The sequence below is a fragment of the Temnothorax longispinosus genome, chromosome 3, assembly GCF_030848805.1.
Source record: "Temnothorax longispinosus isolate EJ_2023e chromosome 3, Tlon_JGU_v1, whole genome shotgun sequence".
Classification (NCBI taxonomy): Eukaryota; Metazoa; Arthropoda; class Insecta; order Hymenoptera; family Formicidae; genus Temnothorax; species Temnothorax longispinosus.
Window position 1 is genome coordinate 1997273 of NC_092360.1, and position 12456 is coordinate 2009728.

The 12456-nt window shown below is 37.5% G+C and overlaps 1 protein-coding gene and 1 long non-coding RNA gene across 3 annotated transcripts in view; one reads left to right on the forward strand and one right to left on the reverse strand.

The window, feature by feature from the left end:
• Positions 1-12456, forward strand: part of Mesr6 (misexpression suppressor of ras 6) — a 618760-nt gene that overhangs the window by 100645 nt on the left and 505659 nt on the right. The window lies entirely within an intron of this gene.
• LOC139809518 (uncharacterized) lies at positions 958-3070 on the reverse strand. Of its 2 annotated transcripts, XR_011731118.1 has the most exons (6): positions 2797-3065; positions 2573-2673; positions 2305-2465; positions 2099-2208; positions 1337-1547; positions 960-1259 (listed from the first exon to the last, which is right to left on the reverse strand). It is a non-coding gene; the product is annotated as an uncharacterized lncRNA (long non-coding RNA). The 2 variants fall into 2 exon arrangements; XR_011731117.1 differs by having other exon boundaries at positions 958-1259; positions 2305-2673; positions 2797-3070.

Below are 12456 nucleotides of genomic sequence, written 5' to 3' on the forward strand. Positions count from 1 at the left end.
TAACGTAGAGATTTTACGTAGAGATTTCGCAAATGAAATATGCACAGTGTTATAGTTTACATTGTCCATTCTCTGAATCTTAATTAGAATTGCGCAATTCTGATCTTGTTAGCGGGTATGCATTATTGTCATCTTTTTACTCATCTGATATACTCTGTGTCTTGTATAGCCTGGTCCGTGATGGTAACCCAGTCGCCTTCTTCGTAATGATCGTTAAGACTGAGACAAGTCGCGTTCGCGTTTATCTCTTGTAACATACGCGAAAGAATCCTTTCCTCGGAATTCGAATTGATATAAATAGTCAAATGACCTAATCACGTGTGAAATACGGATGAGAAATCCTCTCTGCTAATTTTTCTAATTTCTCTGATACAAGCGACTTTGAGCTGATTATACAAATACATGTAATATTATCCATTCAATGACGATCGCTCAATATACATGGTATATCATGAATTATTTTCTTTATCTCCGTCCTGGATACAAGTCTGGCGAGCCTTGTTCCAGGTAACTTTGTGAGGGTAAACCCTGTGCGTGCTCGTGCCATCAGATGACAAAAGAGAATCATTTCTCTTATCACCTCTCATCTAATATATATTCTAAATCGCTTCAAGCATCGGACTCTCGGTCGAGCTGGTCAAGCACAGTCGAGCAGTGCCGAGCAGCGCCGACGGGGAGCGCTGCTAACAGACATATGTCACGGATACTCCGCTTCGGCTCGCGCCCGCTACGCGGCGCATCGCCAGTATCCTTTTCGCGTAATTAAAATTCAACATCGATTCTTATAACTAGAGCCGCTCAGCAGGCCCTAGCTAGAAGATAAATAGGATTCGTTGCTTGTCTCTATTTCATCCATCCGAGGTACAGCTCTTGTCGATGGATGAAATACAGACAAGCAACGAATCCTATTTATCTTCTAGCTAGGGCCTGCTGAGCGACTCTAGTTATAGGAATCGATGTTAAATTTTAATTACGCGAAAAGGATACTGGCGATGCGCCGCGTAGCGGGCGCGAGCCCGCGCTGCCGACAAATTGAAAAAATGTTATTATCATATCTATTTATAAAGTTGAGGTATTTTCTGTAATATAAACGGACATGTTCCATATGCACGGAGCGTGTAATAGATAGTAGGTATTTGTTTTCTCATATTGAGATATGACCAAAGTATATTTTGCGTCATTCTGATCACCGAGTTTGATTTTACATAAGTAATGTGAGCTATTTATTCTTACACCATTGATATACGGTGGCGGATCGTCTAATAAACAAGATTTTATGATATACTTGTTGGTAACTGAGGATAAATTGAATAAAAAAATTCATTATAACACTTACGTGGATAGTATATACTCTTTTTCCATCATTACGGTAAATTAAAACTGTGATATATTCTTGATTTTGTCGAAAATCTGCTATGTTTGTAATATGCCTTGTAAGAAGTATCCAAATAGCACCAGAGCCTTTATTCTGTACTTCTAATGAGAATTGTGGATTGTCACCAATATTGTATGCATCTCTCACAGGTCCAATGCCAGCTTTCCACATTCTATAATAAAATAGAATTACCTTGAACGTATCACTGCTATAGCATACGAGAAGAAAGGGCAATTACATAATACATAATACAGATGTAATAAGAGTTACATACTGATGTACGCAATAAGTGTAATTAAATAATCCTGGATTCCAATTTAAATAAAATACGTCAAAGAACCGACATATACTGTCGTAATCAATCCAGAAAACACCGTTATCAAATACCGAAGCAGATTCTGGATCATAATTCAATGTTTCTTTCAAATCCTGATTTTAATTCGTTAAGTAAAAAGGAGGCAATAAAAGAGCCAAGCGCAGTAATTCTTGCGCAATATTATATATTCTTAGTTAGTCATTACATCATAAGATTAGCGAACGTTTCGACTTTTTTTTAGTCATCTTCAGCGCAATTCGTTTATATTTTTTGACTGCGTTAAACATCGACACTCTAACGTTTATATTGCGCATTAATTACTGCGCTTGGCTCTTATTGTGCCTCCTTTTTACTTATTGATTTATCCAAACAAGCCTTTATGTACTTTTTAATAATTTGTAGCATACCTGCAGCTCAATTCCATAATTTTTTACAGTTTCAAACCGTTTGTTCGGCTTTCTTAGTCGTACCGCTACGCTAAGTGCTTTCAGTTTCGATTCCGCGATCTGCAAATACCCTATGCAAAAAATAATAAATATGATTAAGATATTTTTTAATCTTTAACTCAATGTTTCTATGATCTTTTCTATCATGCGTAAAAAATAAAAATTACCTGTTTCTTTAACACTTTCTCTCCAACCGTCCTTCTGCTGAAAAAATCCCATGAAATGTTCGTCGCGCGAAAATATCGAACGTGTCAGTCGTCACTTTCTGCCAAGCGTAGAGAACCTTCTTTTCCGGCAGCGGTGGTAACACGATGTTGGGATACGGAATCTCCAGATAAGCACGAAGCAATTCAAATTCAGTATATCGCCGGCACGATTACGGTGTTATTGCCGTTTCGCGTACGCGCGTATGCGCGCGTTATCGCACTACTTTACCTCACGACAGCGTGCGGCTCGTCCAAACGTTAACGCGCGGCCGCAATCGCGCGACAGAAACGCTTCGTGTGAACAGGCTCCTTGATCTCAGTATCAGCTTCCTGTCGTTAATATATATAGGTTAACCTGTATGTAAACACTCACGTAAACGTAGTAAACAGTAAAATAAGTAACAGTAATATATAGAATAAGATAATTATAGGATAATTACATAAAACAATTACCTTGAATTAATCGTCGCGTCGCGTAAAGAGTCACGGTCGGTCTCGCTCCGCGCGTACTACCGTAGGTTTGTTCGCGTCGCACGCCCCACCATGCTCTTACTCACTCCAACGCACTCCAAAAACTCATCTGCTCCAATCGCCACCCTTTATCCGTGATCCAAGTGTCTCTGGTGTATATTGGAGTATGCGACGCGAACAAACCTCGTGTGTCTCTCGAGATAGGTTAACTGATAAACTGACTGTGACAGCGCGCTGAACGTACTATCTGCACTCGCGCAGTACACACACGTATACATATGTGCATATCGAAACTGGCGATACTAGCACCGCCCTGGTGTCGAAAAAGTGAAAAGGACGCGACTCCAGCCAATGAAATGATGGCATGGCACATGAGAGCGTTAGTAGAAGTATCTTAAAATAAAATTTTCACATTTGAACTTTGTGCAGTCGCAATGGCCTAGTTTACACCGATCTCTTGATACGCGTATCAAATAGTATATTTGAACTGATCAGCCAATAATCAGACTTATTTACTAGTTATTTACTATTTAATACGCGTATCAAGTGATCGGTGTAAACTAGGCTAATATCTCCGCTCGTAGCGGAAAAATAAAAACACAGTCCCCCCCCCCCCCCTCAAGTCGACCCCAAGCTATCGATCAAGCCTACTTAGAACTTAATCCGTTCACTCGTTATCGAGATCTCAACATCTCGAGTACTCGCAACTCGTCGCGTCGCGTAAAAGAGTCACGGTCGGTCTCGCTCCGCGTATACTTTACTTGGCGCGAGACACTACCGTGTCTCTTGATTATGTTTTACTTTTAAATGTCTTATTAATACATCACTGTCCTTTATATGAGATATTATTTTATCACATTTATAACATTTTACCTTATATTCTGTAAGTCCGAGTAATATTTCCGTAACTTCAGATAGTATGTGGTCTTTATCGAGAAACATTCCATGTTTACTTAAGTGTGTTCTTAATGTTTTTTTTATATGATTACTATGAGATATTCGAATTTCTTTCTCACATTCCCTACACTTTACCAGCAAATGTTCTAATCGATCAAAATAATTCGTTATCTCGGATAGGTTTATCTAGCCTGTACACGTAACACTATTGCTGAAGGGTACGGATGACAGAAAAATACCAAAATAACAGTGTCCGGTCTTACCTCGGTGTCCGTATTTTCCCCACTCTCCCCTACTTACTTCTTGTAGTTTTATAATATATTTGCTTTTATCTTAGTTAATTTAACTGAACTTCTTATGACGGTAAATTAATTATTTCGACACTCAAGTGATTGTTAATTCATTAAATTCGTTTTGGCGAAGGATCTATCTGCAAAATGAAATTAAATAATATTTTTCTAATTAATTTATTAATACTTGACCACTTAATAAGTGGTTTGACACAATCAGTTACAAGATATTAGTGATACAATCGATGTGTGAATGCTTATAATAATTATTATAACTGTCTTTCTTCTTGGAAGGCCACCATGAATACCTGTCTTATTTGAAATCATTGTGGTTAATGAAGCAATGTTCGAATGATGATTATAAATGAATTTTCTTCGCATCACGTTTTTAAGCTTTTATGAAAGCGTTGGCAAGAATCAACATTGTGCTATGAAAAGTGCTGAGTCTTTCTCTGAATTATTTCACAATATATGTCTATCATCATATTATCGCTATATTTATGAATACTTTGATATACGCTTAACTATACATTCTCGCTATTACCCGCTTGTTATATCTGATTAAAAGGAAATGATTAATATTAGTAGATAGATGATTATCCCGTGTATTGTCACTATCAATAAATCAGATTTATAATACTGTCTTAATAACCTGCGCCTAATAACTTTACCGTACATGAGCGTTATCGCGCAATCTCGAGTGCAATAAAAATCAGCTGTATTTCAGAATAAATATCTGCAAGGTATATGAATATTGAAATTTAGTATCGTAATTAAATTTTTTTTCATTAATTGATCTGGAAATCGATTTTCTTATCCTCAGAAAATCTTTGTCTTTTTGTTTGTAATTGTTAATTTTGACGTGCTATAGAGATATTTTACGCAGTATATAAAACGTAAATTTAAGATTCGCTTTCTTTTCAGATTGCTAGTTATTTTTATCAATTTCCATCGATTTCATAGTACGAAGAAGTGATGTATTTCGTGCGGCGCGACAGACGCGACGTTACTTTAGAAAACTTAATGCGGTGCGGCCGAAGAAAATACTTTTTTTTTACAGACAATCGGAGCGCGCCAGCAATTTGTTTTACACGCGTCGACGCGATCATTGCAGGCGCACGTTCGGCGATCGAGTTAATAAGCGCCGCCAAGCCGCTCGATCGTGAGGTTTTACGAGCTTACGCAAATGGAACGCGCGAAGGAAACGCGTTTTCTCGACTCCCACGCTCTCTTGTTGGATTACTTGTGCGTACACCGTGCTGCACGGAGCAAAGGGAGAATGAGAAAAATATGGAGAAAGATAGGGCGCGGGCGGGAGGACGGGAGAGCGGGGGGAGTACAGCGAGGTAAGTGTACACTCGAGAGCAACCTGTACACTTAACGATAAGCGCAGGCCTTTAAGTACCGTTCAATGTGAAAAGTGGCCGCACGTTACTGACGAGACGATTCGTCGTGCACCAACGACCTCCAGGTATGATAATATCGCGAAATCTTTCCGGGAGTGCGCGCGTATTGCGCTCGTGCACGCATTCGCGGACGGCTAGGGTGCTATTTGCGCAGGCTGCTTCGAGGGCGTGTAAGATAACCATTTCGGAGTCGAAGTCGGCCTTCGAGTGGCCGAGCATTAAACATAGGCGCGACACGATCCGGCAGCGGGACAGCCGGTCGATAGATTATCGTAAATCCTCGCAAATTGCACGTTCCCTGCAATTTCGCTACTGCTTTGTCGCGTCACTGTCGTTGACCGAAATTAATATCTGGCTCGACGATGTAATCCTATATAAATAACCGATACAATGTGCAGGAAGCTGATGATATATATTACGCAGGTGCGCTCTGAATTTCGTGGAAAACGTGCTCGACATATAAATATATATGTAAATACGCGGTTTAAATAATTTTATTCCATAAGCCTTTATGGAATAAAATATCTCTGTAAGAATGTTCTTTTTTGGATTAAAAAAAGAATTACGCGCGGTTATACAATATATCCTTTTTTTTTAATCTTTTAGGACATAACGCTTATAAGAGATTAAACGCATCTTATTTATAAATTTATTCACATAAAGCGAATCACGACAATTAAGTTACCTATAAATGTATCTGTATTTCGATATATCTCTCGCTCCTCGTTCGCGTGATATTTTCTGCCTAAAAATCACTTGTGCAGGCTATAACATCCGCCCGAAATGTCTGGCAGATTCGCTCGCGGAGCTCACAGTATATTGTTATAAATTACATGCTGTCACAATTTTATTAACCACTAAATCATGCCCGGTTTCGTATGCTCGCGCATGATATCTACTTTCTCGTTGTATATGTAATGAAAGTTTTATCGTGTCGACGCGACGGAGAGGTCCCTCCGACGTGAGTACGAGCCGGCGCGCGGCCTTTTTCATCGAACGACCGAACGAATAAACGAGGCATCCGCGATCCGGGGAACGTCGATTGAAACCTGCTTCGATCGGGCTTATGAGCCATAATAGCGACACGGTAGTCATTCTCCTTACCTTAAATCACGTCCGTGTGCACGCGCGCCTCACCGCGGCCCGTCGTCGTTCGCAACAAGCAGCTCCTTAGCCGAGTATAATGGCGCAATAAATTACGCCACTTTGTGAATGTAGTTAAAACCGCTATTATACCGGCCGGGGCCATAACTAGCCGCAGGAGATAAAAATGCGTGCGCATCATTGACCTGGACGTCGGGAAGGAAAAACGTCGATACCCACGAGACGCTGATATACCGTGCTCGCAGTTACGTAGGACGGCGCGGATAAGACGAATGCGTCTTATCCCGTGATAAATTCATCGGCCGCGTGGGCGGAAAAACAGCGCGAATGATGTTTCGCGTTTATGAATAATAATGGCCACAGCAAATGTTGTTATTAGCGGTAATATATTATGCTAGTTTCAGCGGACATGCTCGTAACGTTAGCGAAGATCATATCGGCGGATATGATCTTTGTTAAGTATCGAAGAGCGTAGTTTTGTATATGCATATATTAAACCGTTCGATGCGACTGTTCATATAATTTTCTTGCTTGACGTCATCTGTAACATCAATTTCTCTTTTGTCGTGCATTTTTCGTAACGATTAATCTGCATGCCAAATTTTTTATGCGTCTTGTTCGCAAATTTAATTTTTGTATCCTAATAAGGAATAATTATTGAATAAAATAATTTAATTTATTATTTATTTATTTTTAGACACCAAGAAGAAAAGTTGATTGCTTGCCTATAAATACTAGTGTAATATTGATATTTTCTCACTCCCTTTCCCTTTATATAGAATATTATTAAAATTCGAATTATACACACTTCTACAGCCAACATGATTAGTCCTGTTCTCTGCTCTTAGCATGATCAATGTAAACAGCGGGAATTTATCTGCCGAATATGAATGGACCGACCTGACGTAGCATTTTACATATAGAATTTCGAGATCATGGGCTCGGTAACAATTCATTGGTAGTTCACGCATCGTTGAACCTCTTTTTTCTCTGTTTCTTCCGTTCGACTATTTTAGCGTTGTCTTTCTCCTATAGTGTGGGTGCGCCAGGTAATACGATAAATAGATTGAGTCAAGCTTAAGGAAGCCTGCTGCCGGGATAAGCATCGATGTATCAGCGAAGATGACTTCATTCGCGCCTAGTCTTGACTTTCCTCGGGCTGCTGCCGTTAAGCAGGCGTGAGAATGATAATGATAATGAGCAAGGCAATGACGTGCGCGGAGATCGCGATCGTATACGATGTCGCATATATCTCGGTGCTATTATTTCATGAATATCGTTGCGCAGTTGCATAACGTGTTAAGGTATCATGTTATTCTTTACATTCCCCTCTTTTTTTATACACACAATACAGACAGGAAGAAAAACAAAACATTAGAATGACTCTAAGATTTCTTCTCAGTCTTATCGAGAAAAATTGTTCACGGTGTAGAATATGTTTATGAATAATAACTTTTGATATTGTGTGAACATCCTTTATAAAAGATTCTATTTGGATTCTATTCGGATTTTTTATGTTAATTAAATTGCAGAAAATGATAAAAGATAATGAAGATACGTTTCTTTTTCTATTATTATTTTTGTTCTTATCAAGCTTTAGATGCTGACATGACACTTTTTGTTGTCAGCGTTTCTCAGTCATGTAAAAGTCAGTGATAGAAATGTGATAAGAAAAAGCCTGTAACGGTAATAAAAAGAGTAAAGTCGACGCGCGCGATGATACAACGCGTCTGATTCAGCGCGCGTTGTTATTCTCGGTTTAGCTTCGCGTGTCTCGTTACGCATCGCGGATGCACATGACGGGTCACGTGCATTGTTCTGTCTCGTGATTATTAATTTCTGCCTTTGTTCGATGAAAGACAATAAGACATAAGCCAGTGAGAAGATTATGGCGCCTGTGTAACATGTTGTTTCGAAGCTCGCGCGTGTGCTGCAACCTTCTATCTTGTGCCTGATATTTCGAGGCGCTTTTTTTTACCTTACCCGTCGCCGTCGCAGCATTGTGGATATTTCTGCTTTAATCCTCCTTCCAGTTATCCGCGCCGTGGTAAGCGCGAAGGTAACGATAATAATAAGCTGGCCGGGATGATGATGACGATGATTATGAAGTACGCCGGTTGAACCGCGCGCGCTCTATTGCTGCGCTATTATTGCGCACCTAAACTTGACGCGCCTCGTTACGCGCGATAATGATTAAAAGTAAAATTATACGTTCTGTCTCGAAATCTTGCGCCGATCATTGCGCTTGAAATGTAACATGATAGTATGTCGATTGGAGTACAACGTTACAGACTTATTAAATCGTATTTAATCAGAGATACTGGGCACGAGAGTTTGCGAATTCACAAGAAAGATTTCCTAATTTTATCTCATGAGTATAATGTTGGAAATACGTTATTCATGTTTTTATTGGTCAATAGATTTGCAGGATGACAATGGGAGATAAAGGGAATATTTTTGTTAGAAAGTAGAAGCAAATGTGCTTGCTTAAAATAATGTAAATGACTAATCTTGATTGTATTAAAAGAGATTATAAATTGTAAATTTTGCGAATAGTATGTGTGTGGCGCTTGCACACGTACACGGACACGTCGTACTTCATGCGAAGATAAGATTAATCAAAATAGGAAAGAAAAAAATACGTTATACATTAGTATTACTTTCAGTTCGTACATTAATAACGGCTTAACTTTATGCACATATATTAGATGTGTCCAAGAATAATTTCGATGTAAACGCATCGTTAAACATGTAAAAAAAAAGGGAATGAGCGAATGGCTAATTTTCTCTTGCATTGACCTATTGATCACTCTTGCACATCCATCTATTGTCTGGGTGCATGTGCAACACGCTATCATTATCGCGTGAAACGATCTCGAAAGCGTCTCTCGTTGTCATCCAGTGCACGTACCGTAGACGATATGGTTGCAACGCAATGCATCGCGTTGGGACGTGCGACAACGAGATGCATTAGCGTGATTACAATTACCCCGAGCTGCCTAAGTATGATACGCAATAATACGCACGAATACGCGGCCAGGTGAACGACTGGCACGATAAACGCGGGCATCATTAATGTTACGCTGGGAATTAGTTTGTGTCTGACTTGTTAGAATTATCGTTCAAATCGCATTATCACCGTGTTATGGAAATGCCAATGATTCAATTATTAACGATATCTATTTGTATCTCATTTTGATAATATTACGACAAGTCTTAAAAATATAAAGTTGATACATTGTTAAATTCGTATAGTCAAATTACATTCAATTTCAGTCATTTTTAATTATTCCTATATAGGTCGTCACTGCTTCTATTCAATATGTCGTTAATTTAACTAAACCAATGGAATTAAAATAATACTGTTTTGTATTAAAATAATAAATTTCAACACATGTGGTAGTTAAAAATAACAAAATGTTATTTAACTTAAGGTATTGATTTAAATTTTATTCTTTAATATTTAACAGAATTCTGCTAGCAACAGAAAGAAAGCAAGAGTTGCGATATTTTGTTAAATTGATTTGCCTGGGTAGAAAGCAGAATCATTGAGAATTTGTTCACGTATTGCTTACGCAACGTACATTTTATGCTTAACGGATAACGGATTAAGAGTGACACTAAAATAATGCATAGTGATGACGATAACAATATGGTTACTTTGCTCGTGTTACAAAGAAGCAAGTTGCAGTAATATGCGTCTGGCATTCTCATAACGTATGTAAAAGTATGTAAATGATTCAAGTGACAGCTGTGTCACGTTCTTATATAGTGATTGTTCCGTGCTTCGCGGGGTTACCGCCCGCTAAAATTGCTTAATCGCTCGATCGTTGCCTGCATTTTTGTTACCGCAGTGTAATTTACATTGTCCGGTATATTATTCTTTTGCAGGTGGAAAATCTATCTTGCTCTTACTCTTTCTCTTCTTTCTCTCTCATAATCACACTCGTGCATTAACATTGCGCTCGACGTGCGTGCGTCGGTGATGTAAGCCACCATTTTCTTACGTGTGAAAATTACATGGAAGATACGCGAAACTTTGCAGATATTAATCTTTATTGTAATACCGTGAAAGTCCGTAATGCGTTTATATAATACCATATAACTGGCTTGTAATTAATCAATTATTTTAAAATCACGAAACATTTAAATTACCTCTGCATGTTTTTCCGACAATAATTATCATTAATAACACATTTTAACATATTTTAACACGATAGAGAAAGAAAGAAGAGAGGGGAGAGAAGAAACTCAATTTATTTAATATGTGAAAATTTGATTTGAATATATATTGCACTGTCCTTTATATATTTAAGTTTACATAAGATATTTTTGTAGCCTTTCATTACTTTCATTTATCGATGAAAATGATTTTATTGCTTGTGCGCTCAAATATGCAATTACACATGTACTTATATGTATGTTTTCATATTAAATAAGGACTACGTGTATAACGAACAAACATACTATCGTACCATTGTTACCATTGTAAGTAGTAATCAGTTCCGCAGGTAACATAATTTCTCGCAATTATCGCAACAATAGTCAATTCTGTTTTCCGTCTAACTGTTGTATGGTTCGTTTCCCCCAGTTCGTAGCAAACTTGGTGCAATTAAGCTTGTTGTCTTATCGGAACATTTCCATAATTTCTTTCCCATTGGGTGTTTCCGCGAAAAAGAAACGATATTTCTCGGATCTCGAAACAGAGTATATACAGTTATATAACATCATTAAAATATCATTATTAAAAACGGTTTTCTTTTATCAGGCAAATGAGAAAATTCCACTGATTGTTCAAATAATGAAGTAAAATATAAAATTTTTTTTTGCAAAAATATTTCTTACGCGTTATAGTTTTTGCAGATTTTAACGTTTAAAATTTTTGTTTTTGCGGATTCAAATGACATTATGCTAAACTATGTAATAATACTGCTGATAATTCTTATATTCAATATTTTCATTTTCTATAAATGATTATCTGAAACGTTAACGTGTTTATCATTTTCTTTAATTATTTTTTTAAAGAAAATTTAACGTTGTCACTTCTTATAATTAGAAAAAAAATTGAATGGATTTTCTGTGAAATCTTCAATAATAAATAAAACAGACGAAAAAAAGGAAACGGGAATTTAGCAGTTTAATACCATATGATCTGCACTTCGACGTTATCATTTTCGCATATATAGGTGATCCGCATTTGTATCATTGAGAAAAGTTGTGTCTTTTGCTTTCGCTAAACATATCACACTTTTTTGGCTATGAATAATCGAAGTACCACGTTTTTATTCAGCAAAGACGTGACAGCGATATCGAAACTGATGTTTGCATTTTTCGATGTTGTAAGTGTGAGATTGCGCTAGGAAAATTGGTTTTTAAATTACTTTGTGATGTACGCATTTTCTGAAAAGTTTCTACATATATTAAGAATTGTTTTCTTGTTTTATAGAAATGAACTTTGGTACGATATCTCGATGATTCATTCCGGTTGAATTTATGTAGTGTAGGGCACTGATCGTATATCTCATCCTACAAGCGCATTTTACGCAGTTACTCGCAGTAGTATAATGAGAGCACGCATAGTGTCAATAGTGACTCATAGACATCGTCATTATCTTGTGATAGAAGTAAATATCTCGCAATTTGTTTTTTCATGACAACTTGGATTTGTCCACAATGATGCGCATCGCGCTAAACACTGGCGCATATTAAGCTTTCGATTGCTTGCACTTAAGAAGCAGTAGGTACTGCCTTGAGAAACGTGATAAGCATTAACGAATTTCATGAAAAACATCTCACGTTTGTGCAGATTTTTCCATACTGATTATACAATCGAACATTCATGTGAACAATTCTTTTATTACAACGATTTACACTTTCAATATAGTGCATTAAAATTATGTTTAAAATTATGAATTTTTTAAAAATTTACGTAAAAATATTATTTT